The 15,982-nt window shown below is 48.1% G+C and overlaps 1 pseudogene; it reads right to left on the minus strand.

Annotated features, from left to right (window-relative positions):
- Positions 1-7,798: 7,798 nt before the first annotated feature.
- Positions 7,799-15,563, minus strand: LOC123826661 (annotated as a pseudogene).
- Between the last annotated feature and the right edge of the window lie 419 nt (positions 15,564-15,982).

The following is a 15,982-nucleotide window of genomic DNA, read 5'->3' on the forward strand; positions in this document are numbered from 1 at the left end:
AAGACCCAGAGTCCAGTCAGGCAAGGAGCACTGATCCTGCCAGCAGGGGCCAAACACTTCATATCCCTGATCCCAGGTACACCACTGGCAGGAGGAGGCAGTAGTGGCCATGAGAGGCTGTGCCAATACTGAAGACCCTCAGGCCCTGAGTCTGGCTGTCAGCCCTGCAGGGCTGGGAGTGGAGCCAAAAGTCAGGCCTGGAGTGTCCTCTGCTGCCAGTCCCCCCTACCACCACCACCTCCTTGTCACAGCCTCTCGGACTCTGCTACCGAGGGGAACAAATTTCTCCATCCTAAGCCAGGCCTGTGCAATCTTAAGTGGAATCCAGCTGTAATATCCAGGTGAGATCCTGACATCCGCCTGTCACCTTTCGGGCAGTGCTGGGTTTACAGCTCGGGACCATTTAGATGAGAGAGTAGTGTCCAGATGTGCTTTTACATTTCTGTCACTGGAACAAGGGTACAAACTCTTGTCATTCTCTGTCTGTGCCCTGGCATCTCTGTCTTTGGATCAAAGGACACAAAGTATGGCTACATCTAGAGTGGGGAGGGCTTCCCAACTCTAACAAGCCCAGCAGTAGTGGCCTCCTAGTTCAAAAGAAACTGACTTGCACTCTCCTACCTCCCCAGTCTCTGAGACTAGATGAGTGTGATGCTGGAAGTACAGGGGCCCCTTGCTACCAGGAGGACAAAACACAGGCCCAGGAAGAGAGAGTAGAAAGACAGGTGAAGCTGTGTACCTGGTGCTGCTGCTGGGCTCCCTGGCAGCCGGGCCTCTGGGCCTGGAGTGAGTGCCAGAGCCATAGTGCAGTTGTGCTCTTGAACCATCTTGCTAACATTTCCGGGCAAGTGGCTGAAGGTGTTTCTGCCTCATAGACTTGAGACCATGCAGGTAAAACATGCAGCACATGCTTCTCAGTAAATTGTAACCGATGTTTCTTCTTGGTCAGCCAAGACACTGAGCAGAGATCTGAAAACTTGGCTGGTCTGGCTGCTGTCTGGACAAGCACTGACCACAGAGAGGCTCATGCGTGATGGTGGCTGGACTGTCACAGGAAGGATGCCTGTGCCTATTCCTGATGCCACTGTGATGGGAATTTGTGGTTGGAGTCAGAGCCCCTCTCCTGACCCCAGAGCAGCTGCATCCAGATGTTGTCATGGACTCTGCCTTCTTCACTTGTCTCCCCATTTGAGTCACTGCCCAGGCCAGAGATGGCTGCCCCTAGACAGAGAGTCGGTGGGTGTGTCCCAGTGAGGCCCATAGGGTTCTAATGAGCCACCTGGCTGAGGACCACAGGCCCAGGCAACACTGCAGCTCAACTTAGTGACACACAAGGTACCAGTGAACACAGTTCATGGGATGTGTGTTGGTCCCTGTTGGATACGGTCAGGCTGGAGACGGGAGGGTGGCTGTTGCTGTCAGTGAGTGTGAGTCCAGCTGTCACTACAGAATTTAACTTGTCACCTTGAACCATCAGGCTGTACATGAGCATGCTCCACAGACAGACACATGATACTTTGCTGTGGGGATCAGAGGCAGGTTTGGCTCATCCACTCAGTGCCACCCAGAGAGCAGATGAGGAGCCCCTGAGGCACCCACCTAGAAGAACCATCCTCTCCATTAAACAACCAGCTTCTGGGCAAGGGCAAGAGGCTCAGAATCCACCAGATGTAAGGCTGTAGTCACTTCTTGGAGCCTTCACCTCAAAAAAAGGATGGTGGCTGCCAGCCACTGCCAGGTGGGCAAGGGGTATGTGTGTAAATACCTGGCTCCCTGCATAAGGTGGTTTGAGATTGTGTGAACTATGCAAGCAAGGCTGAAACAAAAGTCTCTCTTTCCGACTTACCTTTGAGAGCCACACAGCATTTTCATAACACTGATTAGCTTGGTTGTGTGGAGGGACTGTACAAGGGCATGTGCATTTGGGGGGTACCTTGGAGGCTGGAAGCTACACTAGGAATGTGGTTTGCTGCTGAAGGGGAGGGAGAGGGAACAGACCTCTCTACTCATCTTGAATCGCTAAGCCTTCTGGAAGAACTCCAGGGTTTTTCCTGGTGCAGGGGTTGTGAGCATCACGTGGCAGTGTGTGGATTCCCCTCCCCACTATATTTCAGTGCTAGCCCCTCTACCAGCATTACACCAGTACTCTGTCCCTCTCCCATGGCCCATGCTGAAGTCACAGAATATTGAATTTATGGTGTTCTCTCTGGGCTGTGGTGGAGGCAGGAGAAACAGGGAAGGGAAATAAAACCCAAGAAAGAACACCTTCCTTTAGAAAAGCATAGAACACAATAGTGGATATTTATTATTGAAGTCTACATAGTTCATGTACACTCTTTACAAGCCGGGCACTTGGAGGCTAGAAAGGTCATTGTTCCAGTTCATGGGGTGGGTGTCCCTTTGGTGAACCCACTCCAGCAGGAACAGGGTGGGTCATGCTTAGGTCTCCTTCATGCAGGAGAGGGTATGATGGGGTCCTCACTAATTGTTCACCATCTATCTGAATTGAACTCAGCTCTGGTTCTAAGAAAAGTGCAACCTCTGGTAGCTGTTAGCACCCTTTCTTATGCAGATGTAGATGTTTACTCTGTTGTCATCTGGAGTCTCGCTGGACTCCCACCCACTGGGCCCATTGGAATTTTGTGCTCCTGGGTCATTGTGGATATAATGTTGGAATGGGTGGCCAGGAATGACCAATTTTGTGCATGTCTATTATCCCATCAGGCTTTACTTCTCAACGGTTTAAAGATACAGTAAGTACTAATTTAGAGATGGTGTCAGTGGTGTATTCAGCCCTGTGGGACCCAGGTACAAGGACAGTGCATTACAGAAGCTTCTGTGTTGTGGGGTTCATGAATGCCAAATGAAGATTGGGTGCACTTGTCATAGGAGAAACTAGGTCCTTCTTGCCAATGCAGTATAGGATTACAGATCAGTAAGTGTATTAGCATGCAAGCGGGGTTTATTAGTGATAGGTTCTCATGGAAAAGGACAGGTCTTGCTGAGATGGGAGTGAAAGGCAAGAATTTGTCCTGAGGACTTATATAGTTGGTGGGATGGGGGCAAAGAAGCTACATATTGTTTGATGGGTAAAAGTGGTGCCAGCTTCTGTGGGGGATGAGAGTACTCAAATGTAGGTATGTGTGGAGGTCATTAGCCCAAATCCTTATCTGGCTTCAGACCCCATTTGGTCATCTTGTAAAACAGATACAGGGCAGGAGACAAAGTTAAGTCAGTCATACAAAGATATCTATGAGCTCTTCCTGTAAGCACTAGGGACCCTCTCATAAAACAGATAGTAGTAGCCAGAGGCAAGCAATTAGCTAAATTTCTTTTATGGGTCCTTATACTTGAGTGCTGTGGATCCCCTCATTTTCTAGGCATTGGGATGAATAGTTTGAAAGCCTTTCTTTCCCAGATAGTGGAAATGATACCTACAATTTCAATGTGTTAGCATTGATGTCTTGTGATGCTGGACCATCTGGCAATAGAAGTGGACCAGGCTCAGGACTGCTGAGTTAGTGGATAAGACATGTCTTCCTTGTCCTCCCTGCCTTGGCTTACCATCTATCCTACCTAACACACCAGTGCAGGAAGGTGCTGTTCCCAGTGTCAGTTCTTAGCAAGAGGTGGGCTAGGGTCTTGTTTCACAGGTTATTCTGAGTGCCACCTGCCTGTGTTGAGGGGGTTCTGAGGATACCCAGGCTCAGGGAGAGGGTGGTGACCTGGAGGGAAGTGAATCCCCCACCTCAGGCCTCCTTTTCAGGGCAGCTGAGTCTATGTGGGAAAAACAGTGGGGTCTGCTGAAATTCTGAATTTGGCTACAGACCCCAACCCTGTCCTTATCTTCCTTTGTCCAGCACTAAAGACCCGGAAGACAAGGGCACTGAAGACTGTTCAGCAGGGCTTGTGATCTCAGTGATCCTCTTGCCAGATTCTGTCTGTGCTGACTCAACTTTGAATGCCAAATGGAAAGGCTGGAGTTCCCATTTCCATTGTATAGACAAGGAAGAGAGAAGCTGAGAATCTTTTGTTAGGTCACACAGCTGGAGAAGACAGAGCTGAGATTCACACCCACCATGGACTGATGTGGAATCTGTGTGCTGTGCACCAGGAAATGCTGACCCTGAAGGGGAAGCAAGGAGAGTGAGGAAGACCAGGTGCCCAGACTAAGTCAAGCTCACATCCATGCACAAGCAAACATTCCTCCCTGCTGTTCACCTGAGGCTCCAGAGGTTGTAGGAAACTAGAAGAGCCAAGAGAATCCAAGGGAGCCTATTAGGAGAAAAAGCCCATTCCCAGAAGTCTGGGGGAATTCCCTTTCCTGGTGAGTCTCTCAAATCCCTCTCTCTGGGCAGTAACCAAAGTAGACTGACTAAAGACTTATGCATTTGCAGGAGTTGAATTTCTGTGGTTGAGACTATGAGTTCTGGGAATCGAACTGGCAACCTTTTGGTTTGCAGGCCAGCACTCAATCCACTGAGCCACCCCAGCCACTGAGACTATGAGTTCTTTGTGGGTCTTCTGGAACTCTCTGCTTTCAGTGATGGAGGAATGAGGAATGTGGGCTTCATATTTGTATGGAGACAAAACTTGTCAAAAAGCCATGAAGGAGATTGGTGCTGACATCCTCATATCACTATGGAACTGTTTGTCCATCTCATCTCTTGTCATGAAACTCGAGGGTTTGTTTACCAGTTATTTCTGTACTAATTGCAGTCTTGGAGAGAGTAAAGAGCTGCAGACTTCCTATGGCTATTGATATATGACTTAATGATAATGACTCACTCATTCCACCTGCAAACATAGGGCTTCTCCCCAGAGTGTCCTCTGATGTGTGATGAGATTTGACTTTTGTGCAAACCCCCTTCTGCATTCCCTGCAAGCATAGGGCTTCTCCCCTGAGTGTGTCCTCTGGTGTGTGATGAGATGTGACTTCTGTGCAAACCCCCTTCCGCATTCCCTGCAAACATAGGGCTTTTCTCCTGAGTGTGTCCTCTGGTGTGTGATGAGACATGACTTGCATGTAAAGCCTCTCCCACACTCCCTGCAAACATAGGGCTTCTCCCCTGAGTATGTGTCCTCTGGTGTCTGATGAGACATGACTTGCTTGTAAGGCCTTGCCCACACTCCCTGCAAACATAGGGCTTCTCCCCAGAGTGTGTCCTCTGGTGTTTGATGAGATTTGACCACTGTGCAAACCCCCTCCCACATTCCCTGCAAACATAGGGCTTCTCCCCTGAGTGTGTCCTCTGGTGTCTGGTGAGACATGACTTCCATGTAAAGCCTCTCCTACACTCTCTGCAAACATAGGGCTTCTCCCCAGAATGTGTCCTGTGGTGTATGATGAGATGTGACACATCATTGAAGCCTTGCCAACATCCTCTGTGCCGGATTGTTACAATTCTTGACATTCCTGCTTTCAAAAATACCTTGTCAGTGTCCTCTGGACTCTCTTTCTGGCATCTGTTGGGCTCTTCCTCCAGCATTCTCTCCTGCTCACTAGAGCTCCTCATTTGTTCTTTGAAAGTTTGGGAAAAGGGTCTTGAGATTGTCCTCTGACTGATCCTTTTAAGCAAAGGTTTGGGCCTTTCTTTGATCTCTTGACCTTCAGCTTTATCATTCCAGCTGTGTGTATGAGTATGTTGGTGCTGCTGATTCTGATCCTCTGGACAGGGTTCCTCTGCTTGAAGGTGTTTTCTGGCAGATGTTCCCAGGAGAATCTGAGAGGGATGACTGAGTTTCACATGTTGGCTGAGGAACTTCTGACTGGAGAAGGCCAGAGAGCAGGAGGGACATGGGTGAATCTCTGGTTTGGTTCTGCTGAAAGAGAAAGGTTTGGTCAGGACAGATGTTCATGAGAATGCCTGGGCCCTATGATTAATCTCCTGGTAAGACCTGACCCATGAATCCTTCTTATTGTGGTGACAACACAAGCTCTGCCTCCCATAAAGTGTCCACTCGTAGTCTATCTTCCTTTTTACTTTTTGCAGTGCATTTTCTTCAGAAATCCAGAAAGCCCATATCAAGGGTCTTTTCTAATAATGCCCAGACTAGGGACTTTCAAGTAGCATGAAAAGCCATTTCACTCCCTGAACTGCAGTGACTTTTCCCCTCTATAGGTATCCTTTATGTCATGTTAAAACAGTAAACTAGGAATTGCTTCTCCTTCAGTTTTTCAAAACAATAAAATAAAGTGTCTTTCCTGCCCTTGTTCATGTGACTCAGTGGATTGAGTGCCTGCCTATGAAGCAAGGACTCACAAGTTAGATCCCCAGTCAATGTGCCTGCCTAGGTTGTGGGCCAGGTCTCTAGTAGCGGGTGCTTGAGAGGTAACACACATTGATGTTTCCCTCTATTTTTCCTCTTCCCCTCTAAAAATAAATAGATCAAATCTTTAAAAAAGTCATTCCTCAAGCCTCACACCAAATATCTATGCTTCATTTCATTGTGTTAATCCATTTCAAATACACTAAGTAACTCCTGTTTCAAAATATTTCTCCAACCACAAATCTTACACGCCTGACTCCTGTTCCTCTCTGGCCAATGCACATGCTCTCTCACTTGGAGATGAAGTAATCTCTGAAGGGATTCCCCATTGGAGTTTAGTTTCTAAAAATTAACAAACTATAATCAGGACAGAGAACACACCACTCTACAGATGACGAATGCACACTTTCACTCAGGAAAGTCCCCAGTGTCTCAACTCAGATCATCAACACTGCACTTCCGGGCTGCTCAGCATGTATCTAAACTCAGTTCTTACCCTCCATGTTGAGAGGAGACCTGAGTGACCCTCAGCCAATCCAATGCCCGACCTCTTTTCTTCCCTGCGCTAGCCACTCCCTCTGCCTGGGATCCTCTGTCTGCAGGTATTTTTGTAAATGTTATTTCCAGAGAGAGCCCTTCCCAGACAACCCACCACAGTGCACCTCCCCTCACACTGATCCCTAGGCAGTTGTCCTGGATTAGTTTTCTCCAAAGCACTAACTGCTGCATGGTGTTATGCACATGCAAGAACATGTGCCTGTGTTTCCCTACTTTACTGGTCACCTCTTCAAGAGAAGTGATTCTCATCCTCATGTTAATCTGTATTTCCAGGTCTCAGGACCCTGTGTGCCACAGAGTAGGATCTCACCTGACAGTTCACTGAAATAATGAATGAATGTGCCCTGCCTGAATGGTGTGGCTTTGTGGGTTGGGTGTTGTCTGAAAACTGAAAGGTTACAAGTTCAATTCACAGACAGGGCACATGCCAGGGTTGTGGGCCAGTTGGGAGTGTGCCAGAGACAAACGATTAATGTTTCCCTTGCATTGATTTTTCTTTCTCCCTCCTTTCCACTCTCTGCAAAAATAAATAAAATCTTGTTTAAAAATATTTGATGTATGTATTTATTTTCAGAAAAGGGGGAAGGGAGGGAGAGGGAGAGAAATATCTGTGTGGTTGCCTCTCACGTGCCCCCTACTGGCCACCTGGCCCAAAATTCAGGCATGTGCCCTGATTGGAAATCAAACTGGCAACCCTTTGGTTCACAGGCTGGCGCTCAACCCTCTGAGCCACACCAGCCAGGGCAAAATCTTTAAAAAATAATGAATGCCTATAAACAAAAACGTTTTATTTAGAAGTATGGAGGAAAATGAAGACAAAACAGCTGTAAAAGTGTCAGAAAAAATGCCTTTTTTTTTCAGAGAACTGGTTATTGCTTGAAAACTTTTTTTTGACTGTCTTTCAGTACTATATGCAGTTGTGTATTTTGTGCACGAAATATTTTAAAAATAAAAACTATAAAAATTTTGCCTAAGAGTCAAAGGCATATGAATGCACTGTGAATTTCCGAAGCATGAGTTGAAACTGTAATGACTTTAGAGTGGAGTTTACTCTACTGAAGAGTTGGATCATGAATATTTCTATGGAGAATTCTCTCTTTTCTTTCTGTTTTGAAGAACAGTGGTGCCCACCTCTCCAAGCTGCGAGCTCTCTCTTCCACTTGCTGCCCCACTTGCTGCCCAGCTCCTGGCCATACTCATCCCCGCACCAGACCAGCAGCTCACAGCCTGGCCTGATGACCCGGCGGGTTCGATAGAAAATCTGCCTGTGGTATTGAAAGGCCACCAGGTTCTGCTCTCCATCATGCCGGGCACAGTTCACATACCTGGGATTGAGGCAGATGAAGGGAAAGAAAACCACAGCAATGAGTTCCCACTACCTGTTACATCCATGTCCAGCTCCTCACTGATTCTTAAGGCCCTCAGGTTCTGGTGTTGCCCACTGCCCCTAATGCTCCTGGGGAACCTTTGTTCAATGTCTGAGCATCTGTCAGCATGTCATGTGAATGCCTATCTCCAAGTCCTGCTTGCAGTGTCCATCTTGCCTAATACCATTTTGTAAAACCCAGTTCTAGACTTAACTTCCACCCTGATGGGCCATAATATCCCGTGATCTCTGGCTGCTCCAAACTCTAAATCAAGTTGTCTCACACCACAGAACCTGGTGCTTGATCTAGGGCTCTGCTTCTAAATTAGCTCACCAATTATCCAGTACTCAGCCCACGTCCATTTTCTCTTGAGAGGCCTTTCTCCAACCCCCCTACACTTTAAAGTGGTACCCTACACTTTATTTAGGGTACCATTCACTTGCCTGCCCAAAGTCACCATAGAAAGTTGAAGGTCTTTTTGTCTTAGTAAAATAAGAAAGAGAACAATAGTAGTTGATTGACATTCTGTTATCCCTGATAAGAAGAGAGCCCCCCTCAGAAAAGGGCCCATGACCATTCCTCTGCAGGATCAGAGCCTAGTTATAGTTTGAAGTGAGGCTGGGATGATTTGCTGCCTGTACAGGTTTAAGCCATCTTTGGTTTGTGCTATCTTGACTCTGTGCACTTCTTGGAAATTACAATTAAATGTTTCCAAAAGTAATTGTTGTATGTCTGTCTGCAAGAAGTCCTTCATAAGGACATGGGTTGTGTGATCTGTTTGAGCAATGTATTCCTTCACCTAAACTGGAATATAGTGCTTAATTAATGTTCATTTGATAAATAAAAGTGTAATCCAGTGTCCCTGGGTGAATCTAGGTTCTTCAAGGTCCTTTCCAGTGCCCACATTGTGTCTAGCAATTAGCTTTATATTTTGAGGAAATATGCTATACTTTTTTCCTAAATGTCCCCTGATATGAAAGAACACTGTATGGAGAAAAAGAGGAAAAAATAATTAAGGGAGAGCACTGAGGGAGGCATGACGAGAGGAAAATGTATATATGGGCTTGTGGGGGATGAGAGTCCGCTCTGTCACCCACAGGCCTGTTGACCTCACCTCATCTAGTTGGCCCAGGACCTGTCCTTTCCATCCACATACTCATAGCAGTTTCTCCCTTTGGCGATCTGTGTTTCAGAAAAGAAGTTAAAGACCTTTTATTCTTTTGGTGGGAAGGTAATAGTCAGAAGAATTATTTTACTCTACTGTCATCAAAGCTCTTTCCGCCTGCATGGGGATTCAACTGTCAGCTGTGACCACATATTTTTCTTACTCATCATCTACACATCCGAGTCTACCTGTCCAATCAGAGCAGGGAGTCCCCACAAGGGAGGAGCCACTCCTTTGTGTCTGCACCACTTTGCTCCCGCTTACCTTCTGCTCCTTAAACAGGAGCTCTGTGTTCATGTAAAGTCTAGTCAGTACCCAGAGCTAACCATATTGTCCCCTCCACACCTAGCATGTAGGAGGTGAGGTCCCTCCAAGCCTCAGAAGGAATGTGGGAAGTCAGAGGACAGTGGAAGGGGTAAATAGTTCTCACCAGCCAGGAGTATCTGCTCTTGGCTGCCTCTTCATCTTCTGTGATGTGTCCTTCATAAGGGCCAAAGTGCAGACCCACTGGCAAGACAGCTGCCTCATTCCACACTCCAAGCCCAGCCTCAGGGATGCCTGATGGCCCGATTCTCAACCCAAGGGGCAGGGTGAGGGCTGAGCGGTGGGGATGCCCCTTGTCCACTGCAGTGTCCTGTACAAATGTAGGGGGCCCATGCACAGCACAGCTGTTGATGAAGAAGTTCTGACACTTCTCACAATCTGGAGGCAAGAGCAACAGGGGTTAGGGAAGGTATAGTGCATGTACCTGGACGCAAAGAGCTTCAGAGGGAGTTCAGCACTGACATCATTGAGACTCAATCCTGTATTCTCCAGGTCACTAGAGGAAGGGCATGATTTGGGGACCAAAGGATTAGATGAAATTATTGTATTATAACATGTTTCTCAGTGAGGGTCACTTACAAAGGTAGTCATCATCCTGAGGCTTGGTGACTTCTTGGTACACACAGTCCTTTCTTTCTAGTAAGCTGTACATCTTCATGTTATTGTCCTTTCTCCTGAGTTCTGAGTTGGAGAAGGACAGGTGAGCAAGGTTGGTGGGGTGTGGAGTGTTAGTTCCCATTTTGTCAGATAATACAATCTCCTCCCATCAATTTATTACCTGTCCTTTTGCATACTCTGGTATTTTACTCCATTAACTATTGGTTCAGAAGATGAAGACTCCACACTAACTACAGATGACTGATTCCATTTTAGTTTCTATATCTTCCCATTACCAGGTTTAATTTGCCAACCTGTTATCATTCATAAAATATTTATTGAGTACACTTTATGTGTTAGGCATTGAGTAAAGACCTGGGCACACAACACCAATAAAGTGTGGTTGCCATTATCACAGTGGATTTATTGGACAAGTTGCATGTGTCAATTGTTTTAAATTTAATTTAATGTTTTCAAATAATGTATGAGTGATGCTTCTTTATCTCCACTTTACACATTAGCATTCAGGAGCTCAGAGAATGTATAGGATTTGCCCAAAGCTCCAGTGCTAACTTCAGTCTCAGGTTAGCCCAGCTTAAATCCAGGCCCATCCAAACTCTGCCTCACATACCTAGATCATACTTATCAGCCCTTCTATAGGACTTAGAAGAACTAAGTTTCCAAATTATTTTTTCTTACCCGATTTTTGTCTAGTGTGCTTTCCAAAGGCACATGCTTCTCCAAGAGGGGACACTGGTTTCTGGGCATGCTCTGAGTCACTTGCAGTCATCAAATGTGCTGTTCCTGACAATTCCTTCAAACTATATTCCTTGCTTAATGGCACCCCAGATGTTGCCTTCAATGTAAGATTCACATATAAAAAGATAACATGTATTAAATTTTTTAAGGCTTATGATACATTTGACATGCATGTCTTTAAAACTTCAACCCTTAGAAATACCTAGGGAGTATGAATATTAGAGGGGATAGGGCCAATGTGGGTAATGAATCCAAGATTAGAACTCATTCATGCCTTATAGCTGTTTTCTTTCAACTGTTTCTATAATATGGAGAGTGAAGGACATTGGGAAGAGAATAAGAAAACAGTTGGCAGAAACATACCTACACAATAAAATGGTGATAAAGTCTGCAATACCTTAGAAAGAATATTTGTACTTAGATTAGCTGGTTCCCACAAATTCTGTTTGAATAAGGCTGTATCAGTAGGTAGTGTTCTTCAGTTTCATGATCTGTAATATGCTAATTTTGAGTGTTCTAGTGAACGTGCCATTAAATAATGCTGACCAGCGTTCTGTGAATTGTGTAATACAGCATGAATGTGAGATTACAGCCCTGACATCAATTTACCTCTCAGCTCTCTCCATATTTCAAATCTCACAGAAATTACCTTCAGCATTCATTGATCATCTTCTAGTTTAGTTTGTAACTGTGAAATTAGTCATTCAGCAAACATTTGGGGGCCCTGACCTGGGTCTGTGACCCTTGAGAAGACTCAGGTATGGACCAACCTCTCAAAGAGCTCACAACACAGAGGTAGGAGGGCTGAACAAATGATTCTGAACAGGGTGAGAGTGGCCTCATTGGAACTCAGAGAAAGAAGCTCTTACTTCACCTTATAAGAAACTGCATTTGAAATCAGTTCCAGACAGATGAGTTTCTATTGAAGAGTGTGTAACCTATATGAAGTCCTTAAGTCATTTTATTGTTTGTTGTCTCTCAGTCATGAAACGTGAAGCTACTCAGGGGTGGGAGATGCTCTTTGATTAGAGTAGGAGGCCGTGATCCTGGACATTTTATATATTTCTTCACCTGGGACCATCCACTGTACAAACTGCCTATACAATGTACGCTTTCCTTAGTCGGTGGGTCTTAGTGTATCTCTCACTTCAGCATAGCAGAAAAGAACTTTGGTTGAAATCATCAGTCAGATGAATGATGTAATGACATATGGATAAGACAATGCAAACTTCAGAAAAGTATGAGTTAATTTTTCTAATTTTTAAAAAAGATTTTATTTTTTTGAGAGAGAGGAAGAGAGGGAGAAAGAGAGGGAGAGAAACATCGATGTGAGAAACATTGATCACTTGCCTCTCACACACATGGCAACTGGAAACCTGGCCCACAAACTAGGCATGCGCCCTGACCAGGAATCAAACTGGTGATCTTTTGCTTTGTAGGATGACACCCAACTGAGTCACGGTGTCCAGGGTAAAACCATGAAAGTTTTAATGAGTTTGTAAGTGGTTTAGAGAAGCAACTATGGGTTAGATTGCACTATCACTCATATTGTGATCTTAGACACGTAATCAAACATTTCTATATCTCTGAAAGCTCCCTTCCCTCATCATAAATGGTGAGTTATAGTATGTGCCTCATCGGCTTGTTGTAATGTTTAAGTGAGTTTATTCACATAGAACTCTTAAAGTCTGAAACATTGTGAGAATGAAACAAATGGTAGTTACTATTGTTGCTATAGTTGTTAACCATTAAGATGATGATGAGCCCTGGCTGGTGTGGCTCAGTGGATTGAGTGTTGGCCTGCAGACCGAAAGGTCACCAGTTCCATTCCCAGTCAGGGCACATGCCTGGGCTGTGGACCAGGTCCCCCACTTGGAGGTGTGGGAGAGGCAACCTATTCATGTTTCTCTCCCTCTCTTTCTCCCTCCATTCCCCTCTCTCTAAAAAATCAATAAATAAAATCTTTTTAAAAAATGATAATGTTGGACAATGTGTTGAAGAGACCAGGAAAAGAAGGTGGCAGTTCCTAGGATACTTTCTGCATTTCCCTGCTGTTACCTGCATTTCTCTCCATGAGGAAAAATTTGTTGTCAACAGGATTTGGGAAATACTCACCTTCTGGTCTTTACTCTGTTCCCTTCTGAAGGCCACCCAAGAAGGTTTGACTGAAAGATGATGAGAAATCAATGTTTTGATTGGTAAATGTTTCCAAAATCTGGAGACTCTTATTAGGGACACAGAAGTCTGAATGAGAGTAGTCCAAGAACAATCCCAGGATGATTGGAAAGTGTTTCTGATGTATCATTAAGGCCTCGGCTTCTATTGGGGCCATCCACTAATTTCATTAGAATGTTTAAAAAAATAGGCAAAGTGTCATCTATGCTTCATCCTATGTTCATAAAACATCTATTACATTTATTAAAGAATAAATTGGCCTCTCCTGACAAAAATGTAATAAAAGTAAGTGCACAGAAACTCCATGTCTTCAACATAACCCTTTCTCCATCCTGTTTTCTCCATTCAAACTGGCCTTGTCCGGGCTAAGGGCACCAGGACAACTTCTCCTTCTTTCTCTGGTATCCTCCATTCTGTGCACATACTGGCCACCCATGCCCTTCATTAATCATTAGACTCTGGTCAGCATCCACTGTCTGTTGACCCCAGAAACAGAATTCCAGTCACGTTAAAGATCACATCTTGATTTCACCAGTGTTTCAACCCCAGACCCATGAAAGTGGACCAACGCCACCCACCGAACATTCACGATACTGGACAGAATGGCACCAAGGCTGACATGAGGAAACAGTACAGTGATCAACCTCTCCGGACCCTGGCCCTCTCCCCAGCTCCCGTCATCACCATGTCAATACTGTTTCCTGTTTGTCTCCATGCAGGCCATTGGGCAGCCAGATGTGGGGACACTCTTCACTGGCCAGATCTGGCTCCCTCTCTTGTGATGACAACTCTTCTGAATTAGTTATTTCTTGTTCATTCATATGTTCTTATACATTTATTGCTTATTAATGTATCTATGAATATATTTATGATTACGTTGCCCATGTGAAAGTTGACGGGAACAGCCCCTCACTGTACGATACACTGTTGTGCATCTTGCTTGTTCGCTGCACCAGCAAACCTGTTCCCTGGTTACGTCCTGAGATGCAGCCTGACCTAAACCAGGTCCGAGTCAGGAGGGCAGCTCTGGCTCCTCCTGATGCTCACCTTGCTGCCTCGGAGCCCGTTCTTCATCGGAGTCCTCAGGGTCCCTCTCCTGGAGCTGGGTGGCCTGCCTGCGGCGGTGACACAGGAAAGCCAGTCGCGGGGCCCTGAGACCTGGAAAGAGACAAAACCTTTGTCCTGAAGGAGAGAGCGTGGGGGAGGGACAAGCCCAGGAAGCCCACATGGGACTGGCTCCGATGGGACGGGAGAGTCTAGAAGGACATGCCGTGAGCCCTGCACCCTCGTCAGCGCCAGCCCAGCTCTGACGTGAAGGAGCAAATTCCCTGCGACCCCTGTCCATGCTGGAGGGAGCTGCGGGCGGATGGAGCCGCCTGAGCCGGAGCCAGCCCAGCAGCCTGCCGGGTCTCCAGGCCCCGGGGCCCAGCGCCTGCGCACGTGCTACCTGGGCTGCTGAGCGCGTCCAAGTTCCTCTTCACGTTCGGGTACCGGCCTTTCTCCCCGTCTCCCACCTCTGCCCACTCCTCCCTGGAAAAGTGGAGGGAAACATCTTCCAAAGCTTCTTCGGCCTGGAGAGGAGGGTGGACACACCCGTAACTTGGTGATGCGAGTGAGAACACGCGGCGGGTGAGGGGGGCCTTCCCTGCCTCTAGGTGCAGGGAGCAGGCGGGGCCTCGACGGTCCTTTAGCCGCAGGCGCGGAGCCCCCGGCTCAGTGGAGACCCGGTCCCGGAGCGCCGCTCCTCGGGGGTGTGTCCCGGGGGGCTGCTCGCACGCTGGGCCTTCTCCCACTTCCCTGACCGGCCCTGCCCCGCGGAGTCCCGTCTCTCCCACCAGCGCTCCGCACGCGCACAGCGAGGGTCACCCCAGTGAGGGTCACCTCGAGGGCCCGGGCGTCTGGGGAGCCCTGTCCCCAAGCTTCCCGCTGACCCCTCAGCTCACCTGAGGCGTCCGCCCCGCTCGCCCCGCTTCTCCCTCAGGGCGCTCCTGCGGTTCCCCGTCGGGGTTCATGGTGTCCGAGCCCCGAGTCCGAGGCGCCTGTGGAAAGGGAGGCGATGAGAGGGCCGAACGCCTTTCTCCCGGTGGCAGGGCGTCAGGAGAGGGGTCCCCGGGGCCCCGCGGGAGGAGGGGCTGGGTGGGCAGGGCCGCCTGCAGACCCGCCCGCGGGGCATGGGGCCCTGTTCCCACCCTTCCTCCTCCAGCTGGGGCCCGGGCGTCTGAGGGACCCCGTTGGCCGGCCTGTGGCGGCGCAGGAAACGCGCTTCTCCCGGGGAAGGGCCCGGAAGCGCCCCCGGGGTCCGGAGAAGCCCGCGCGAGGCGCAGGCGCAGTGTCGGGCAGACCGCCATCTTTCGGGCTGAGAGGCTCGGGGTCCCTCAGGACTCGATCTGCGTCTTCCGGCCGGAGGACACTCAGCGCCCCTCGGGGAGAGGGCCAGACCGCCGCGGCTGAGGGGAGTTGGGGCGTCTCACGAGGGGCTTCCGGGTCCCCTCCACTGAGTCGGTTTCCAGGACGACGGCATTCGGGGTCTCTGCGTTTGGGGGGATTTGGTCTTCCCGGGCGGGCGGGCTGCAGGAAGGGCGCCCCGAGCTGAGGGAGAACTGGGGTTCCAGGCTGTTTGGGGGGTCTGAGCGTTGGGGGGTCAGGAGACGTGGGGTCCTCCCGGGTTAGCGGACGCGGGGCCCCTCGGTGCTGAAGGGGTTTGGGCCCCCCTGGATGAGGGCATCTGGGGTCCCTCTGGCTGGGCTCGGAAGGTCTCGGGCTGAGG

Source organism: Phyllostomus hastatus, unplaced genomic scaffold (assembly GCF_019186645.2).
Source record: "Phyllostomus hastatus isolate PE091 unplaced genomic scaffold, TTU_PhHast_1.1 phas_contig_840, whole genome shotgun sequence".
NCBI classification, from domain to species: Eukaryota; Metazoa; Chordata; class Mammalia; order Chiroptera; family Phyllostomidae; genus Phyllostomus; species Phyllostomus hastatus.